At 54.4% G+C, this 16,075-nt stretch overlaps 17 non-coding genes across 17 annotated transcripts; all 17 read left to right on the forward strand.

Moving 5' to 3' along the window:
- Window positions 1-467: 467 nt before the first annotated feature.
- LOC126159321 (5S ribosomal RNA) lies at window positions 468-586 on the forward strand. The gene has a single exon (XR_007534230.1). It is a non-coding gene; the product is annotated as a 5S ribosomal RNA (ribosomal RNA).
- Window positions 587-1,440: 854 nt separating this feature from the next.
- LOC126159343 (5S ribosomal RNA) lies at window positions 1,441-1,559 on the forward strand. The gene has a single exon (XR_007534250.1). It is a non-coding gene; the product is annotated as a 5S ribosomal RNA (ribosomal RNA).
- An 855-nt stretch (window positions 1,560-2,414) lies between these two features.
- Window positions 2,415-2,533, forward strand: LOC126159345 (5S ribosomal RNA). Its single transcript, XR_007534252.1, has one exon. It is a non-coding gene; the product is annotated as a 5S ribosomal RNA (ribosomal RNA).
- A 534-nt stretch (window positions 2,534-3,067) lies between these two features.
- LOC126159322 (5S ribosomal RNA) lies at window positions 3,068-3,186 on the forward strand. Its single transcript, XR_007534231.1, has one exon. It is a non-coding gene; the product is annotated as a 5S ribosomal RNA (ribosomal RNA).
- An 854-nt stretch (window positions 3,187-4,040) lies between these two features.
- On the forward strand, window positions 4,041-4,159 carry LOC126159349 (5S ribosomal RNA). The gene has a single exon (XR_007534256.1). It is a non-coding gene; the product is annotated as a 5S ribosomal RNA (ribosomal RNA).
- Window positions 4,160-5,000: 841 nt separating this feature from the next.
- On the forward strand, window positions 5,001-5,119 carry LOC126159350 (5S ribosomal RNA). Its single transcript, XR_007534257.1, has one exon. It is a non-coding gene; the product is annotated as a 5S ribosomal RNA (ribosomal RNA).
- Window positions 5,120-5,980: 861 nt separating this feature from the next.
- Window positions 5,981-6,099, forward strand: LOC126159352 (5S ribosomal RNA). The gene has a single exon (XR_007534258.1). It is a non-coding gene; the product is annotated as a 5S ribosomal RNA (ribosomal RNA).
- An 866-nt stretch (window positions 6,100-6,965) lies between these two features.
- LOC126159353 (5S ribosomal RNA) lies at window positions 6,966-7,084 on the forward strand. Its single transcript, XR_007534259.1, has one exon. It is a non-coding gene; the product is annotated as a 5S ribosomal RNA (ribosomal RNA).
- An 844-nt stretch (window positions 7,085-7,928) lies between these two features.
- LOC126159327 (5S ribosomal RNA) lies at window positions 7,929-8,047 on the forward strand. The gene has a single exon (XR_007534236.1). It is a non-coding gene; the product is annotated as a 5S ribosomal RNA (ribosomal RNA).
- An 863-nt stretch (window positions 8,048-8,910) lies between these two features.
- LOC126159355 (5S ribosomal RNA) lies at window positions 8,911-9,029 on the forward strand. The gene has a single exon (XR_007534261.1). It is a non-coding gene; the product is annotated as a 5S ribosomal RNA (ribosomal RNA).
- An 866-nt stretch (window positions 9,030-9,895) lies between these two features.
- LOC126159356 (5S ribosomal RNA) lies at window positions 9,896-10,014 on the forward strand. The gene has a single exon (XR_007534262.1). It is a non-coding gene; the product is annotated as a 5S ribosomal RNA (ribosomal RNA).
- Window positions 10,015-10,858: 844 nt separating this feature from the next.
- Window positions 10,859-10,977, forward strand: LOC126159328 (5S ribosomal RNA). The gene has a single exon (XR_007534237.1). It is a non-coding gene; the product is annotated as a 5S ribosomal RNA (ribosomal RNA).
- Window positions 10,978-11,840: 863 nt separating this feature from the next.
- Window positions 11,841-11,959, forward strand: LOC126159357 (5S ribosomal RNA). Its single transcript, XR_007534263.1, has one exon. It is a non-coding gene; the product is annotated as a 5S ribosomal RNA (ribosomal RNA).
- An 866-nt stretch (window positions 11,960-12,825) lies between these two features.
- On the forward strand, window positions 12,826-12,944 carry LOC126159329 (5S ribosomal RNA). Its single transcript, XR_007534238.1, has one exon. It is a non-coding gene; the product is annotated as a 5S ribosomal RNA (ribosomal RNA).
- An 863-nt stretch (window positions 12,945-13,807) lies between these two features.
- LOC126159358 (5S ribosomal RNA) lies at window positions 13,808-13,926 on the forward strand. Its single transcript, XR_007534264.1, has one exon. It is a non-coding gene; the product is annotated as a 5S ribosomal RNA (ribosomal RNA).
- An 871-nt stretch (window positions 13,927-14,797) lies between these two features.
- On the forward strand, window positions 14,798-14,916 carry LOC126159359 (5S ribosomal RNA). The gene has a single exon (XR_007534265.1). It is a non-coding gene; the product is annotated as a 5S ribosomal RNA (ribosomal RNA).
- An 867-nt stretch (window positions 14,917-15,783) lies between these two features.
- On the forward strand, window positions 15,784-15,902 carry LOC126159360 (5S ribosomal RNA). The gene has a single exon (XR_007534266.1). It is a non-coding gene; the product is annotated as a 5S ribosomal RNA (ribosomal RNA).
- Window positions 15,903-16,075: the final 173 nt, after the last annotated feature.

Raw genomic sequence — 16,075 nt, forward strand, 5'->3', positions numbered from 1 at the left:
GATGCTTCCTTAAGCCTTTTAAACTACTGTAATGGTACGAAAATGCAGTAATTAACTCAGTTTGAGGGAGAATGTGCTAACCAAGTTTGCCAAGAAGACTTTGAAAACGACAAAACAGTACGAATCGGCAGGTGATTTCTGAAATACGTCACCGCCTATTGTTGTGTAGGAGTGTAGAGTTCCAAATTTGATTTGTAACCACGAATTTATTCCTTAGTCGTCTCGTCTCGTCTCGTCTCGTCTCGTCCCGCAGACGTTTGTCGTGCTTGCGCTGTCATATGGACCACGACCCGAGCGGCAGCGAGCGGCAGTCGGGACAAGTCGGGACGGGGACAGGGACAGGTATAGGAATGGTGCGAATGCATTGCAAACTACGCAGACACCTGGTGTGAGGCGGAAAACTAACATTTTGTGTGTTGGGAGAAAAGCCGAACGCGAATTCTGCCGTGCTCCTACATTAGATGAGCGCCAACGGCCATACCATGATGAATACACTGGTTCTCGTCCGATCACCGAAGTTAAGCATCATCGGGCACGGCTAGTACTTGGATGGGTGACCGCCTGGGAAACCCGGGTGCTGTTGGCTCCCTTCCTGTTTTTTTTTTTTTGTTATGTCGCCAGCCCAATTTTCAAACTACCTTTCTGTTGTGACAAAGATGCTTCCTTAAGCCTTTTAAACTACTGTAATGGTACGAAAATGCAGTAATTAACTCAGTTTGAGGGAGAATGTGCTAACCAAGTTTGCCAAGAAGACTTTGAAAACGACAAAACAGTACGAATCGGCAGGTGATTTCTGAAATACGTCACCGCCTATTGTTGTGTAGGAGTGTAGAGTTCCAAATTTGATTTGTAACCACGAATTTATTCCTTAGTCGTCTCGTCTCGTCTCGTCTCGTCTCGTCCCGCAGACGTTTGTCGTGCTTGCGCTGTCATATGGACCACGACCCGAGCGGCAGCGAGCGGCAGTCGAGCAAAGTCGGGACAAGTCGGGACGGGGACAGGGACAGGGATAGGAATGGTGCGAATGCACTGCAAACTACGCAGACACCTGGTGTGAGGCGAGGCGAGGCGAGGCGAGGCGAGGCGAGGAAGCCCACATCGCTACCAGTGGGCCCTCCAGCACGACACTGCCACACCCCGCACAGGCCTTCCGCTGAACACCAGGGACAAGATGCGTCCTCCGCTTGTGTCGAAGGCTACACGCGCCCAGCGAATGACAGGGGGTGCAACGAGCAGCAGTGCGTCTCACACACGCGGCCGTGCGCCCGCCAATTCGGCCGTCACTCTGCTGGGACGCCGGGCGCGCCTCCCCGCGCCGTCCTCGAGGAACTGGCGGTTGCGGAAGGAAGCGCTTTCGTCAAATGCGGCCGAAAACTAACATTTTGTGTGTTGGGAGAAAAGCCGAACGCGAATTCTGCCGTGCTCCTACATTAGATGAGCGCCAACGGCCATACCTTGATGAATACACCGGTTCTCGTCCGATCACCGAAGTTAAGCATCATCGGGCCCGGCTAGTACTTGGATGGGTGACCGCCTGGGAAACCCGGGTGCTGTTGGCTCCCTTCCTGTTTTTTTTTTTTTTGTTATGTCGCCTGCCCAATTTTCAAACTACCTTTCTGTTGTGACAAAGATGCTTCCTTAAGCCTTTTAAACTACTGTAATGGTACGAAAATGCAGTAATTAACTCAGTTTGAGGGAGAATGTGCTAACCAAGTTTGCCAAGAAGACTTTGAAAACGACAAAACAGTACGAATCGGCAGGTGATTTCTGAAATACGTCACCGCCTATTGTTGTGTAGGAGTGTAGAGTTCCAAATTTGATTTGTAACCACGAATTTATTCCTTAGTCGTCTCGTCTCGCCTCGTCTCGTCTCGTCCCGCAGACGTTTGTCGTGCTTGCGCTGTCATATGGACCACGACCCGAGCGGCAGCGAGCGGCAGTCGAGCAAAGTCGGGACAAGTCGGGACGGGGACAGGGACAGGGATAGGAATGGTGCGAATGCACTGCAAACTACGCAGACACCTGGTGTGAGGCGAGGCGAGGCGAGGCGAGGCGAGGCGAGGAAGCCCACATCGCTACCAGTTGGCCCTCCAGCACGACACTGCCACACCCCGCACAGGCCTTCCGCTGAACACCAGGGACAAGATGCGTCCTCCGCTAGTGTCGAAGGCTGCACGCGCCCAGCGAATGACAGGGGGTGCAACGAGCAGCAGTGCGTCTCACACACGCGGCGGTGCGCCCGCCAATTCGGCCGTCACTCTGCTGGGACGCCGGGCGCGCCTCCCCGCGCCGTCCATGAGGAACTGGCGGTTGCGGAAGGAAGCGCTTTCGTCAAATGCGGCCGAAAACTAACATTTTGTGTGTTGGGAGAAAAGCCGAACGCGAATTCTGCCGTGCTCCTACATTAGATGAGCGCCAACGGCCATACCATGATGAAAACACCGGTTCTCGTCCGATCACCGAAGTTAAGCATCATCGGGCACGGCTAGTACTTGGATGGGTGACCGCCTGGGAAACCCGGGTGCTGTTGGCTCCCTTCCTGTTTTTTTTTTTGTTATGTCGCCAGCCCAATTTTCAAACTACCTTTCTGTTGTGACAAAGATGCTTCCTTAAGCCTTTTAAACTACTGTAATGGTACGAAAATGCAGTAATTAACTCAGTTTGAGGGAGAATGTGCTAACCAAGTTTGCCAAGAAGACTTTGAAAACGACAAAACAGTACGAATCGGCAGGTGATTTCTGAAATACGTCACCGCCTATTGTTGTGTAGGAGTGTAGAGTTCCAAATTTGATTTGTAACCACGAATTTATTCCTTAGTCGTCTCGTCTCGTCTCGTCTCGTCTCGTCCCGCAGACGTTTGTCGTGCTTGCGCTGTCATATGGACCACGACCCGAGCGGCAGCGAGCGGCAGTCGGGACAAGTCGGGACGGGGACAGGGACAGGTATAGGAATGGTGCGAATGCATTGCAAACTACGCAGACACCTGGTGTGAGGCGGAAAACTAACATTTTGTGTGTTGGGAGAAAAGCCGAACGCGAATTCTGCCGTGCTCCTACATTAGATGAGCGCCAACGGCCATACCATGATGAATACACTGGTTCTCGTCCGATCACCGAAGTTAAGCATCATCGGGCACGGCTAGTACTTGGATGGGTGACCGCCTGGGAAACCCGGGTGCTGTTGGCTCCCTTCCTGTTTTTTTTTTTTTGTTATGTCGCCTGCCCAATTTTCAAACTACCTTTCTGTTGTGACAAAGATGCTTCCTTAAGCCTTTTAAACTACTGTAATGGTACGAAAATGCAGTAATTAACTCAGTTTGAGGGAGAATGTGCTAACCAAGTTTGCCAAGAAGACTTTGAAAACGACAAAACAGTACGAATCGGCAGGTGATTTCTGAAATACGTCACCGCCTATTGTTGTGTAGGAGTGTAGAGTTCCAAATTTGATTTGTAACCACGAATTTATTCCTTAGTCGTCTCGTCTCGTCTCGTCTCGTCTCGTCCCGCAGACGTTTGTCGTGCTTGCGCTGTCATATGGACCACGACCCGAGCGGCAGCGAGCGGCAGTCGAGCAAAGTCGGGACAAGTCGGGACGGGGACAGGGACAGGGATAGGAATGGTGCGAATGCACTGCAAACTACGCAGACACCTGGTGTGAGGCGAGGCGAGGCGAGGCGAGGCGAGGCGAGGAAGCCCACATCGCTACCAGTGGGCCCTCCAGCACGACACTGCCACACCCCGCACAGGCCTTCCGCTGAACACCAGGGACAAGATGCGTCCTCCGCTTGTGTCGAAGGCTGCACGCGCCCAGCGAATGACAGGGGGTGCAACGAGCAGCAGTGCGTCTCACACACGCGGCGGTGCGCCCGCCAATTCGGCCGTCACTCTGCTGGGACGCCGGGCGCGCCTCCCCGCGCCGTCCATGAGGAACTGGCGGTTGCGGAAGGAAGCGCTTTCGTCAAATGCGGCCGAAAACTAACATTTTGTGTGTTGGGAGAAAAGCCGAACGCGAATTCTGCCGTGCTCCTACATTAGATGAGCGCCAACGGCCATACCATGATGAATACACCGGTTCTCGTCCGATCACCGAAGTTAAGCATCATCGGGCACGGCTAGTACTTGGATGGGTGACCGCCTGGGAAACCCGGGTGCTGTTGGCTCCCTTCCTGTTTTTTTTTTGTTATGTCGCCAGCCCAATTTTCAAACTACCTTTCTGTTGTGACAAAGATGCTTCCTTAAGCCTTTTAAACTACTGTAATGGTACGAAAATGCAGTAATTAACTCAGTTTGAGGGAGAATGTGCTAACCAAGTTTGCCAAGAAGACTTTGAAAACGACAAAACAGTACGAATCGGCAGGTGATTTCTGAAATACGTCACCGCCTATTGTTGTGTAGGAGTGTAGAGTTCCAAATTTGATTTGTAACCACGAATTTATTCCTTAGTCGTCTCGTCTCGTCTCGTCTCGTCTCGTCCCGCAGACGTTTGTCGTGCTTGCGCTGTCATATGGACCACGACCCGAGCGGCAGCGAGCGGCAGTCGAGCAAAGTCGGGACAAGTCGGGACGGGGACAGGGACAGGTATAGGAATGGTGCGAATGCACTGCAAACTACGCAGACACCTGGTGTGAGGCGAGGCGAGGCGAGGCGAGGAAGCCCACATCGCTACCAGTTGGCCCTCCAGCACGACACTGCCACACCCCGCACAGGCCTTCCGCTGAACACCAGGGACAAGATGCGTCCTCCGCTAGTGTCGAAGGCTGCACGCGCCCAGCGAATGACAGGGGGTGCAACGAGCAGCAGTGCGTCTCACACACGCGGCGGTGCGCCCGCCAATTCGGCCGTCACTCTGCTGGGACGCCGGGCGCGCCTCCCCGCGCCGTCCATGAGGAACTGGCGGTTGCGGAAGGAAGCGCTTTCGTCAAATGCGGCCGAAAACTAACATTTTGTGTGTTGGGAGAAAAGCCGAACGCGAATTCTGCCGTGCTCCTACATTAGATGAGCGCCAACGGCCATACCATGATGAATACACCGGTTCTCGTCCGATCACCGAAGTTAAGCATCATCGGGCACGGCTAGTACTTGGATGGGTGACCGCCTGGGAAACCCGGGTGCTGTTGGCTCCCTTCCTGTTTTTTTTTTGTTATGTCGCCAGCCCAATTTTCAAACTACCTTTCTGTTGTGACAAAGATGCTTCCTTAAGCCTTTTAAACTACTGTAATGGTACGAAAATGCAGTAATTAACTCAGTTTGAGGGAGAATGTGCTAACCAAGTTTGCCAAGAAGACTTTGAAAACGACAAAACAGTACGAATCGGCAGGTGATTTCTGAAATACGTCACCGCCTATTGTTGTGTAGGAGTGTAGAGTTCCAAATTTGATTTGTAACCACGAATTTATTCCTTAGTCGTCTCGTCTCGCCTCGTCTCGTCTCGTCCCGCAGACGTTTGTCGTGCTTGCGCTGTCATATGGACCACGACCCGAGTGGCAGCGAGCGGCAGCGAGCGGCAGTCGAGCAAAGTCGGGACAAGTCGGGACGGGGACAGGGACAGGGATAGGAATGGTGCGAATGCACTGCAAACTACGCAGACACCTGGTGTGAGGCGCGGCGAGGCGAGGCGAGGCGAGGCGAGGAAGCCCACATCGCTACCAGTTGGCCCTCCAGCACGACACTGCCACACCCCGCACAGGCCTTCCGCTGAACACCAGGGACAAGATGCGTCCTCCGCTAGTGTCGAAGGCTGCACGCGCCCAGCGAATGACAGGGGGTGCAACGAGCAGCAGTGCGTCTCACACACGCGGCGGTGCGCCCGCCAATTCGGCCGTCACTCTGCTGGGACGCCGGGCGCGCCTCCCCGCGCCGTCCATGAGGAACTGGCGGTTGCGGAAGGAAGCGCTTTCGTCAAATGCGGCCGAAAACTAACATTTTGTGTGTTGGGAGAAAAGCCGAACGCGAATTCTGCCGTGCTCCTACATTAGATGAGCGCCAACGGCCATACCATGATGAATACACCGGTTCTCGTCCGATCACCGAAGTTAAGCATCATCGGGCACGGCTAGTACTTGGATGGGTGACCGCCTGGGAAACCCGGGTGCTGTTGGCTCCCTTCCTGTTTTTTTTTTGTTATGTCGCCAGCCCAATTTTCAAACTACCTTTCTGTTGTGACAAAGATGCTTCCTTAAGCCTTTTAAACTACTGTAATGGTACGAAAATGCAGTAATTAACTCAGTTTGAGGGAGAATGTGCTAACCAAGTTTGCCAAGAAGACTTTGAAAACGACAAAACAGTACGAATCGGCAGGTGATTTCTGAAATACGTCACCGCCTATTGTTGTGTAGGAGTGTAGAGTTCCAAATTTGATTTGTAACCACGAATTTATTCCTTAGTCGTCTCGTCTCGCCTCGTCTCGTCTCGTCCCGCAGACGTTTGTCGTGCTTGCGCTGTCATATGGACCACGACCCGAGTGGCAGCGAGCGGCAGCGAGCGGCAGTCGAGCAAAGTCGGGACAAGTCGGGACGGGGACAGGGACAGGGATAGGAATGGTGCGAATGCACTGCAAACTACGCAGACACCTGGTGTGAGGCGAGGCGAGGCGAGGCGAGGCGAGGCGAGGCGAGGAAGCCCACATCGCTACCAGTTGGCCCTCCAGCACGACACTGCCACACCCCGCACAGGCCTTCCGCTGAACACCAGGGACAAGATGCGTCCTCCGCTAGTGTCGAAGGCTGCACGCGCCCAGCGAATGACAGGGGGTGCAACGAGCAGCAGTCCGTCTCACACACGCGGCGGTGCGCCCGCCAATTCGGCCGTCACTCTGCTGGGACGCCGGGCGCGCCTCCCCGCGCCGTCCATGAGGAACTGGCGGTTGCGGAAGGAAGCGCTTTCGTCAAATGCGGCCGAAAACTAACATTTTGTGTGTTGGGAGAAAAGCCGAACGCGAATTCTGCCGTGCTCCTACATTAGATGAGCGCCAACGGCCATACCATGATGAATACACCGGTTCTCGTCCGATCACCGAAGTTAAGCATCATCGGGCACGGCTAGTACTTGGATGGGTGACCGCCTGGGAAACCCGGGTGCTGTTGGCTCCCTTCCTGTTTTTTTTTTTTTGTTATGTCGCCAGCCCAATTTTCAAACTACCTTTCTGTTGTGACAAAGATGCTTCCTTAAGCCTTTTAAACTACTGTAATGGTACGAAAATGCAGTAATTAACTCAGTTTGAGGGAGAATGTGCTAACCAAGTTTGCCAAGAAGACTTTGAAAACGACAAAACAGTACGAATCGGCAGGTGATTTCTGAAATACGTCACCGCCTATTGTTGTGTAGGAGTGTAGAGTTCCAAATTTGATTTGTAACCACGAATTTATTCCTTAGTCGTCTCGTCTCGTCTCGTCTCGTCTCGTCCCGCAGACGTTTGTCGTGCTTGCGCTGTCATATGGACCACGACCCGAGCGGCAGCGAGCGGCAGTCGAGCAAAGTCGGGACAAGTCGGGACGGGGACAGGGACAGGTATAGGAATGGTGCGAATGCACTGCAAACTACGCAGACACCTGGTGTGAGGCGAGGCGAGGCGAGGCGAGGAAGCCCACATCGCTACCAGTTGGCCCTCCAGCACGACACTGCCACACCCCGCACAGGCCTTCCGCTGAACACCAGGGACAAGATGCGTCCTCCGCTAGTGTCGAAGGCTGCACGCGCCCAGCGAATGACAGGGGGTGCAACGAGCAGCAGTGCGTCTCACACACGCGGCGGTGCGCCCGCCAATTCGGCCGTCACTCTGCTGGGACGCCGGGCGCGCCTCCCCGCGCCGTCCATGAGGAACTGGCGGTTGCGGAAGGAAGCGCTTTCGTCAAATGCGGCCGAAAACTAACATTTTGTGTGTTGGGAGAAAAGCCGAACGCGAATTCTGCCGTGCTCCTACATTAGATGAGCGCCAACGGCCATACCATGATGAATACACCGGTTCTCGTCCGATCACCGAAGTTAAGCATCATCGGGCACGGCTAGTACTTGGATGGGTGACCGCCTGGGAAACCCGGGTCCTGTTGGCTCCCTTCCTGTTCTTTTTTTTTGTTATGTCGCCAGCCCAATTTTCAAACTACCTTTCTGTTGTGACAAAGATGCTTCCTTAAGCCTTTTAAACTACTGTAATGGTACGAAAATGCAGTAATTAACTCAGTTTGAGGGAGAATGTGCTAACCAAGTTTGCCAAGAAGACTTTGAAAACGACAAAACAGTACGAATCGGCAGGTGATTTCTGAAATACGTCACCGCCTATTGTTGTGTAGGAGTGTAGAGTTCCAAATTTGATTTGTAACCACGAATTTATTCCTTAGTCGTCTCGTCTCGCCTCGTCTCGTCTCGTCCCGCAGACGTTTGTCGTGCTTGCGCTGTCATATGGACCACGACCCGAGTGGCAGCGAGCGGCAGCGAGCGGCAGTCGAGCAAAGTCGGGACAAGTCGGGACGGGGACAGGGACAGGGATAGGAATGGTGCGAATGCACTGCAAACTACGCAGACACCTGGTGTGAGGCGAGGCGAGGCGAGGCGAGGCGAGGCGAGGAAGCCCACATCGCTACCAGTTGGCCCTCCAGCACGACACTGCCACACCCCGCACAGGCCTTCCGCTGAACACCAGGGACAAGATGCGTCCTCCGCTAGTGTCGAAGGCTGCACGCGCCCAGCGAATGACAGGGGGTGCAACGAGCAGCAGTGCGTCTCACACACGCGGCGGTGCGCCCGCCAATTCGGCCGTCACTCTGCTGGGACGCCGGGCGCGCCTCCCCGCGCCGTCCATGAGGAACTGGCGGTTGCGGAAGGAAGCGCTTTCGTCAAATGCGGCCGAAAACTAACATTTTGTGTGTTGGGAGAAAATCCGAACGCGAATTCTGCCGTGCTCCTACATTAGATGAGCGCCAACGGCCATACCATGATGAATACACCGGTTCTCGTCCGATCACCGAAGTTAAGCATCATCGGGCACGGCTAGTACTTGGATGGGTGACCGCCTGGGAAACCCGGGTGCTGTTGGCTCCCTTCCTGTTTTTTTTTTGTTATGTCGCCAGCCCAATTTTCAAACTACCTTTCTGTTGTGACAAAGATGCTTCCTTAAGCCTTTTAAACTACTGTAATGGTACGAAAATGCAGTAATTAACTCAGTTTGAGGGAGAATGTGCTAACCAAGTTTGCCAAGAAGACTTTGAAAACGACAAAACAGTACGAATCGGCAGGTGATTTCTGAAATACGTCACCGCCTATTGTTGTGTAGGAGTGTAGAGTTCCAAATTTGATTTGTAACCACGAATTTATTCCTTAGTCGTCTCGTCTCGCCTCGTCTCGTCTCGTCCCGCAGACGTTTGTCGTGCTTGCGCTGTCATATGGACCACGACCCGAGTGGCAGCGAGCGGCAGCGAGCGGCAGTCGAGCAAAGTCGGGACAAGTCGGGACGGGGACAGGGACAGGGATAGGAATGGTGCGAATGCACTGCAAACTACGCAGACACCTGGTGTGAGGCGAGGCGAGGCGAGGCGAGGCGAGGCGAGGCGAGGAAGCCCACATCGCTACCAGTTGGCCCTCCAGCACGACACTGCCACACCCCGCACAGGCCTTCCGCTGAACACCAGGGACAAGATGCGTCCTCCGCTAGTGTCGAAGGCTGCACGCGCCCAGCGAATGACAGGGGGTGCAACGAGCAGCAGTCCGTCTCACACACGCGGCGGTGCGCCCGCCAATTCGGCCGTCACTCTGCTGGGACGCCGGGCGCGCCTCCCCGCGCCGTCCATGAGGAACTGGCGGTTGCGGAAGGAAGCGCTTTCGTCAAATGCGGCCGAAAACTAACATTTTGTGTGTTGGGAGAAAAGCCGAACGCGAATTCTGCCGTGCTCCTACATTAGATGAGCGCCAACGGCCATACCATGATGAATACACCGGTTCTCGTCCGATCACCGAAGTTAAGCATCATCGGGCACGGCTAGTACTTGGATGGGTGACCGCCTGGGAAACCCGGGTGCTGTTGGCTCCCTTCCTGTTTTTTTTTTTTTGTTATGTCGCCAGCCCAATTTTCAAACTACCTTTCTGTTGTGACAAAGATGCTTCCTTAAGCCTTTTAAACTACTGTAATGGTACGAAAATGCAGTAATTAACTCAGTTTGAGGGAGAATGTGCTAACCAAGTTTGCCAAGAAGACTTTGAAAACGACAAAACAGTACGAATCGGCAGGTGATTTCTGAAATACGTCACCGCCTATTGTTGTGTAGGAGTGTAGAGTTCCAAATTTGATTTGTAACCACGAATTTATTCCTTAGTCGTCTCGTCTCGTCTCGTCTCGTCTCGTCCCGCAGACGTTTGTCGTGCTTGCGCTGTCATATGGACCACGACCCGAGCGGCAGCGAGCGGCAGTCGAGCAAAGTCGGGACAAGTCGGGACGGGGACAGGGACAGGTATAGGAATGGTGCGAATGCACTGCAAACTACGCAGACACCTGGTGTGAGGCGAGGCGAGGCGAGGCGAGGAAGCCCACATCGCTACCAGTTGGCCCTCCAGCACGACACTGCCACACCCCGCACAGGCCTTCCGCTGAACACCAGGGACAAGATGCGTCCTCCGCTAGTGTCGAAGGCTGCACGCGCCCAGCGAATGACAGGGGGTGCAACGAGCAGCAGTGCGTCTCACACACGCGGCGGTGCGCCCGCCAATTCGGCCGTCACTCTGCTGGGACGCCGGGCGCGCCTCCCCGCGCCGTCCATGAGGAACTGGCGGTTGCGGAAGGAAGCGCTTTCGTCAAATGCGGCCGAAAACTAACATTTTGTGTGTTGGGAGAAAAGCCGAACGCGAATTCTGCCGTGCTCCTACATTAGATGAGCGCCAACGGCCATACCATGATGAATACACCGGTTCTCGTCCGATCACCGAAGTTAAGCATCATCGGGCACGGCTAGTACTTGGATGGGTGACCGCCTGGGAAACCCGGGTCCTGTTGGCTCCCTTCCTGTTCTTTTTTTTTGTTATGTCGCCAGCCCAATTTTCAAACTACCTTTCTGTTGTGACAAAGATGCTTCCTTAAGCCTTTTAAACTACTGTAATGGTACGAAAATGCAGTAATTAACTCAGTTTGAGGGAGAATGTGCTAACCAAGTTTGCCAAGAAGACTTTGAAAACGACAAAACAGTACGAATCGGCAGGTGATTTCTGAAATACGTCACCGCCTATTGTTGTGTAGGAGTGTAGAGTTCCAAATTTGATTTGTAACCACGAATTTATTCCTTAGTCGTCTCGTCTCGCCTCGTCTCGTCTCGTCCCGCAGACGTTTGTCGTGCTTGCGCTGTCATATGGACCACGACCCGAGTGGCAGCGAGCGGCAGCGAGCGGCAGTCGAGCAAAGTCGGGACAAGTCGGGACGGGGACAGGGACAGGGATAGGAATGGTGCGAATGCACTGCAAACTACGCAGACACCTGGTGTGAGGCGAGGCGAGGCGAGGCGAGGCGAGGCGAGGAAGCCCACATCGCTACCAGTTGGCCCTCCAGCACGACACTGCCACACCCCGCACAGGCCTTCCGCTGAACACCAGGGACAAGATGCGTCCTCCGCTAGTGTCGAAGGCTGCACGCGCCCAGCGAATGACAGGGGGTGCAACGAGCAGCAGTGCGTCTCACACACGCGGCGGTGCGCCCGCCAATTCGGCCGTCACTCTGCTGGGACGCCGGGCGCGCCTCCCCGCGCCGTCCATGAGGAACTGGCGGTTGCGGAAGGAAGCGCTTTCGTCAAATGCGGCCGAAAACTAACATTTTGTGTGTTGGGAGAAAATCCGAACGCGAATTCTGCCGTGCTCCTACATTAGATGAGCGCCAACGGCCATACCATGATGAATACACCGGTTCTCGTCCGATCACCGAAGTTAAGCATCATCGGGCACGGCTAGTACTTGGATGGGTGACCGCCTGGGAAACCCGGGTGCTGTTGGCTCCCTTCCTGTTTTTTTTTTGTTATGTCGCCAGCCCAATTTTCAAACTACCTTTCTGTTGTGACAAAGATGCTTCCTTAAGCCTTTTAAACTACTGTAATGGTACGAAAATGCAGTAATTAACTCAGTTTGAGGGAGAATGTGCTAACCAAGTTTGCCAAGAAGACTTTGAAAACGACAAAACAGTACGAATCGGCAGGTGATTTCTGAAATACGTCACCGCCTATTGTTGTGTAGGAGTGTAGAGTTCCAAATTTGATTTGTAACCACGAATTTATTCCTTAGTCGTCTCGTCTCGCCTCGTCTCGTCTCGTCCCGCAGACGTTTGTCGTGCTTGCGCTGTCATATGGACCACGACCCGAGTGGCAGCGAGCGGCAGCGAGCGGCAGTCGAGCAAAGTCGGGACAAGTCGGGACGGGGACAGGGACAGGGATAGGAATGGTGCGAATGCACTGCAAACTACGCAGACACCTGGTGTGAGGCGAGGCGAGGCGAGGCGAGGCGAGGCGAGGCGAGGAAGCCCACATCGCTACCAGTTGGCCCTCCAGCACGACACTGCCACACCCCGCACAGGCCTTCCGCTGAACACCAGGGACAAGATGCGTCCTCCGCTAGTGTCGAAGGCTGCACGCGCCCAGCGAATGACAGGGGGTGCAACGAGCAGCAGTCCGTCTCACACACGCGGCGGTGCGCCCGCCAATTCGGCCGTCACTCTGCTGGGACGCCGGGCGCGCCTCCCCGCGCCGTCCATGAGGAACTGGCGGTTGCGGAAGGAAGCGCTTTCGTCAAATGCGGCCGAAAACTAACATTTTGTGTGTTGGGAGAAAAGCCGAACGCGAATTCTGCCGTGCTCCTACATTAGATGAGCGCCAACGGCCATACCATGATGAATACACCGGTTCTCGTCCGATCACCGAAGTTAAGCATCATCGGGCACGGCTAGTACTTGGATGGGTGACCGCCTGGGAAACCCGGGTCCTGTTGGCTCCCTTCCTGTTCTTTTTTTTTGTTATGTCGCCAGCCCAATTTTCAAACTACCTTTCTGTTGTGACAAAGATGCTTCCTTAAGCCTTTTAAACTACTGTAATGGTACGAAAATGCAGTAATTAACTCAGTTTGAGGGAGAATGTGCTAACCAAGTTTGCCAAGAAGACTTTGAAAACGACAAAACAGTACGAATCGGCAGGTGATTTCTGAAATACGTCACCGCCTATTGTTGTGTAGGAGTGTAGAGTTCCAAATTTGATTTGTAACCACGAATTTATTCCTTAGTCGTCTCGTCTCGCCTCGTCTCGTCTCGTCCCGCAGACGTTTGTCGTGCTTGCGCTGTCATATGGACCACGACCCGAGTGGCAGCGAGCGGCAGCGAGCGGCAGTCGAGCAAAGTCGGGACAAGTCGGGACGGGGACAGGGACAGGGATAGGAATGGTGCGAATGCACTGCAAACTACGCAGACACCTGGTGTGAGGCGAGGCGAGGCGAGGCGAGGCGAGGCGAGGAAGCCCACATCGCTACCAGTTGGCCCTCCAGCACGACACTGCCACACCCCGCACAGGCCTTCCGCTGAACACCAGGGACAAGATGCGTCCTCCGCTAGTGTCGAAGGCTGCACGCGCCCAGCGAATGACAGGGGGTGCAACGAGCAGCAGTGCGTCTCACACACGCGGCGGTGCGCCCGCCAATTCGGCCGTCACTCTGCTGGGACGCCGGGCGCGCCTCCCCGCGCCGTCCATGAGGAACTGGCGGTTGCGGAAGGAAGCGCTTTCGTCAAATGCGGCCGAAAACTAACATTTTGTGTGTTGGGAGAAAAGCCGAACGCGAATTCTGCCGTGCTCCTACATTAGATGAGCGCCAACGGCCATACCATGATGAATACACCGGTTCTCGTCCGATCACCGAAGTTAAGCATCATCGGGCACGGCTAGTACTTGGATGGGTGACCGCCTGGGAAACCCGGGTGCTGTTGGCTCCCTTCCTGTTTTTTTTTTGTTATGTCGCCAGCCCAATTTTCAAACTACCTTTCTGTTGTGACAAAGATGCTTCCTTAAGCCTTTTAAACTACTGTAATGGTACGAAAATGCAGTAATTAACTCAGTTTGAGGGAGAATGTGCTAACCAAGTTTGCCAAGAAGACTTTGAAAACGACAAAACAGTACGAATCGGCAGGTGATTTCTGAAATACGTCACCGCCTATTGTTGTGTAGGAGTGTAGAGTTCCAAATTTGATTTGTAACCACGAATTTATTCCTTAGTCGTCTCGTCTCGCCTCGTCTCGTCTCGTCCCGCAGACGTTTGTCGTGCTTGCGCTGTCATATGGACCACGACCCGAGTGGCAGCGAGCGGCAGCGAGCGGCAGTCGAGCAAAGTCGGGACAAGTCGGGACGGGGACAGGGACAGGGATAGGAATGGTGCGAATGCACTGCAAACTACGCAGACACCTGGTGTGAGGCGAGGCGAGGCGAGGCGAGGCGAGGCGAGGCGAGGCGAGGAAGCCCACATCGCTACCAGTTGGCCCTCCAGCACGACACTGCCACACCCCGCACAGGCCTTCCGCTGAACACCAGGGACAAGATGCGTCCTCCGCTAGTGTCGAAGGCTGCACGCGCCCAGCGAATGACAGGGGGTGCAACGAGCAGCAGTCCGTCTCACACACGCGGCGGTGCGCCCGCCAATTCGGCCGTCACTCTGCTGGGACGCCGGGCGCGCCTCCCCGCGCCGTCCATGAGGAACTGGCGGTTGCGGAAGGAAGCGCTTTCGTCAAATGCGGCCGAAAACTAACATTTTGTGTGTTGGGAGAAAAGCCGAACGCGAATTCTGCCGTGCTCCTACATTAGATGAGCGCCAACGGCCATACCATGATGAATACACCGGTTCTCGTCCGATCACCGAAGTTAAGCATCATCGGGCACGGCTAGTACTTGGATGGGTGACCGCCTGGGAAACCCGGGTGCTGTTGGCTCCCTTCCTGTTTTTTTTTTTGTTATGTCGCCAGCCCAATTTTCAAACTACCTTTCTGTTGTGACAAAGATGCTTCCTTAAGCCTTTTAAACTACTGTAATGGTACGAAAATGCAGTAATTAACTCAGTTTGAGGGAGAATGTGCTAACCAAGTTTGCCAAGAAGACTTTGAAAACGACAAAACAGTACGAATCGGCAGGTGATTTCTGAAATACGTCACCGCCTATTGTTGTGTAGGAGTGTAGAGTTCCAAATTTGATTTGTAACCACGAATTTATTCCTTAGTCGTCTCGTCTCGCCTCGTCTCGTCTCGTCCCGCAGACGTTTGTCGTGCTTGCGCTGTCATATGGACCACGACCCGAGTGGCAGCGAGCGGCAGCGAGCGGCAGTCGAGCAAAGTCGGGACAAGTCGGGACGGGGACAGGGACAGGGATAGGAATGGTGCGAATGCACTGCAAACTACGCAGACACCTGGTGTGAGGCGAGGCGAGGCGAGGCGAGGCGAGGCGAGGCGAGGAAGCCCACATCGCTACCAGTTGGCCCTCCAGCACGACACTGCCACACCCCGCACAGGCCTTCCGCTGAACACCAGGGACAAGATGCGTCCTCCGCTAGTGTCGAAGGCTGCACGCGCCCAGCGAATGACAGGGGGTGCAACGAGCAGCAGTCCGTCTCACACACGCGGCGGTGCGCCCGCCAATTCGGCCGTCACTCTGCTGGGACGCCGGGCGCGCCTCCCCGCGCCGTCCATGAGGAACTGGCGGTTGCGGAAGGAAGCGCTTTCGTCAAATGCGGCCGAAAACTAACATTTTGTGTGTTGGGAGAAAAGCCGAACGCGAATTCTGCCGTGCTCCTACATTAGATGAGCGCCAACGGCCATACCATGATGAATACACCGGTTCTCGTCCGATCACCGAAGTTAAGCATCATCGGGCACGGCTAGTACTTGGATGGGTGACCGCCTGGGAAACCCGGGTGCTGTTGGCTCCCTTCCTGTTTTTTTTTTTGTTATGTCGCCAGCCCAATTTTCAAACTACCTTTCTGTTGTGACAAAGATGCTTCCTTAAGCCTTTTAAACTACTGTAATGGTACGAAAATGCAGTAATTAACTCAGTTTGAGGGAGAATGTGCTAACCAAGTTTGCCAAGAAGACTTTGAAA

The sequence above is a fragment of the Schistocerca cancellata genome, unplaced genomic scaffold, assembly GCF_023864275.1.
Source record: "Schistocerca cancellata isolate TAMUIC-IGC-003103 unplaced genomic scaffold, iqSchCanc2.1 HiC_scaffold_1130, whole genome shotgun sequence".
NCBI classification, from domain to species: Eukaryota; Metazoa; Arthropoda; class Insecta; order Orthoptera; family Acrididae; genus Schistocerca; species Schistocerca cancellata.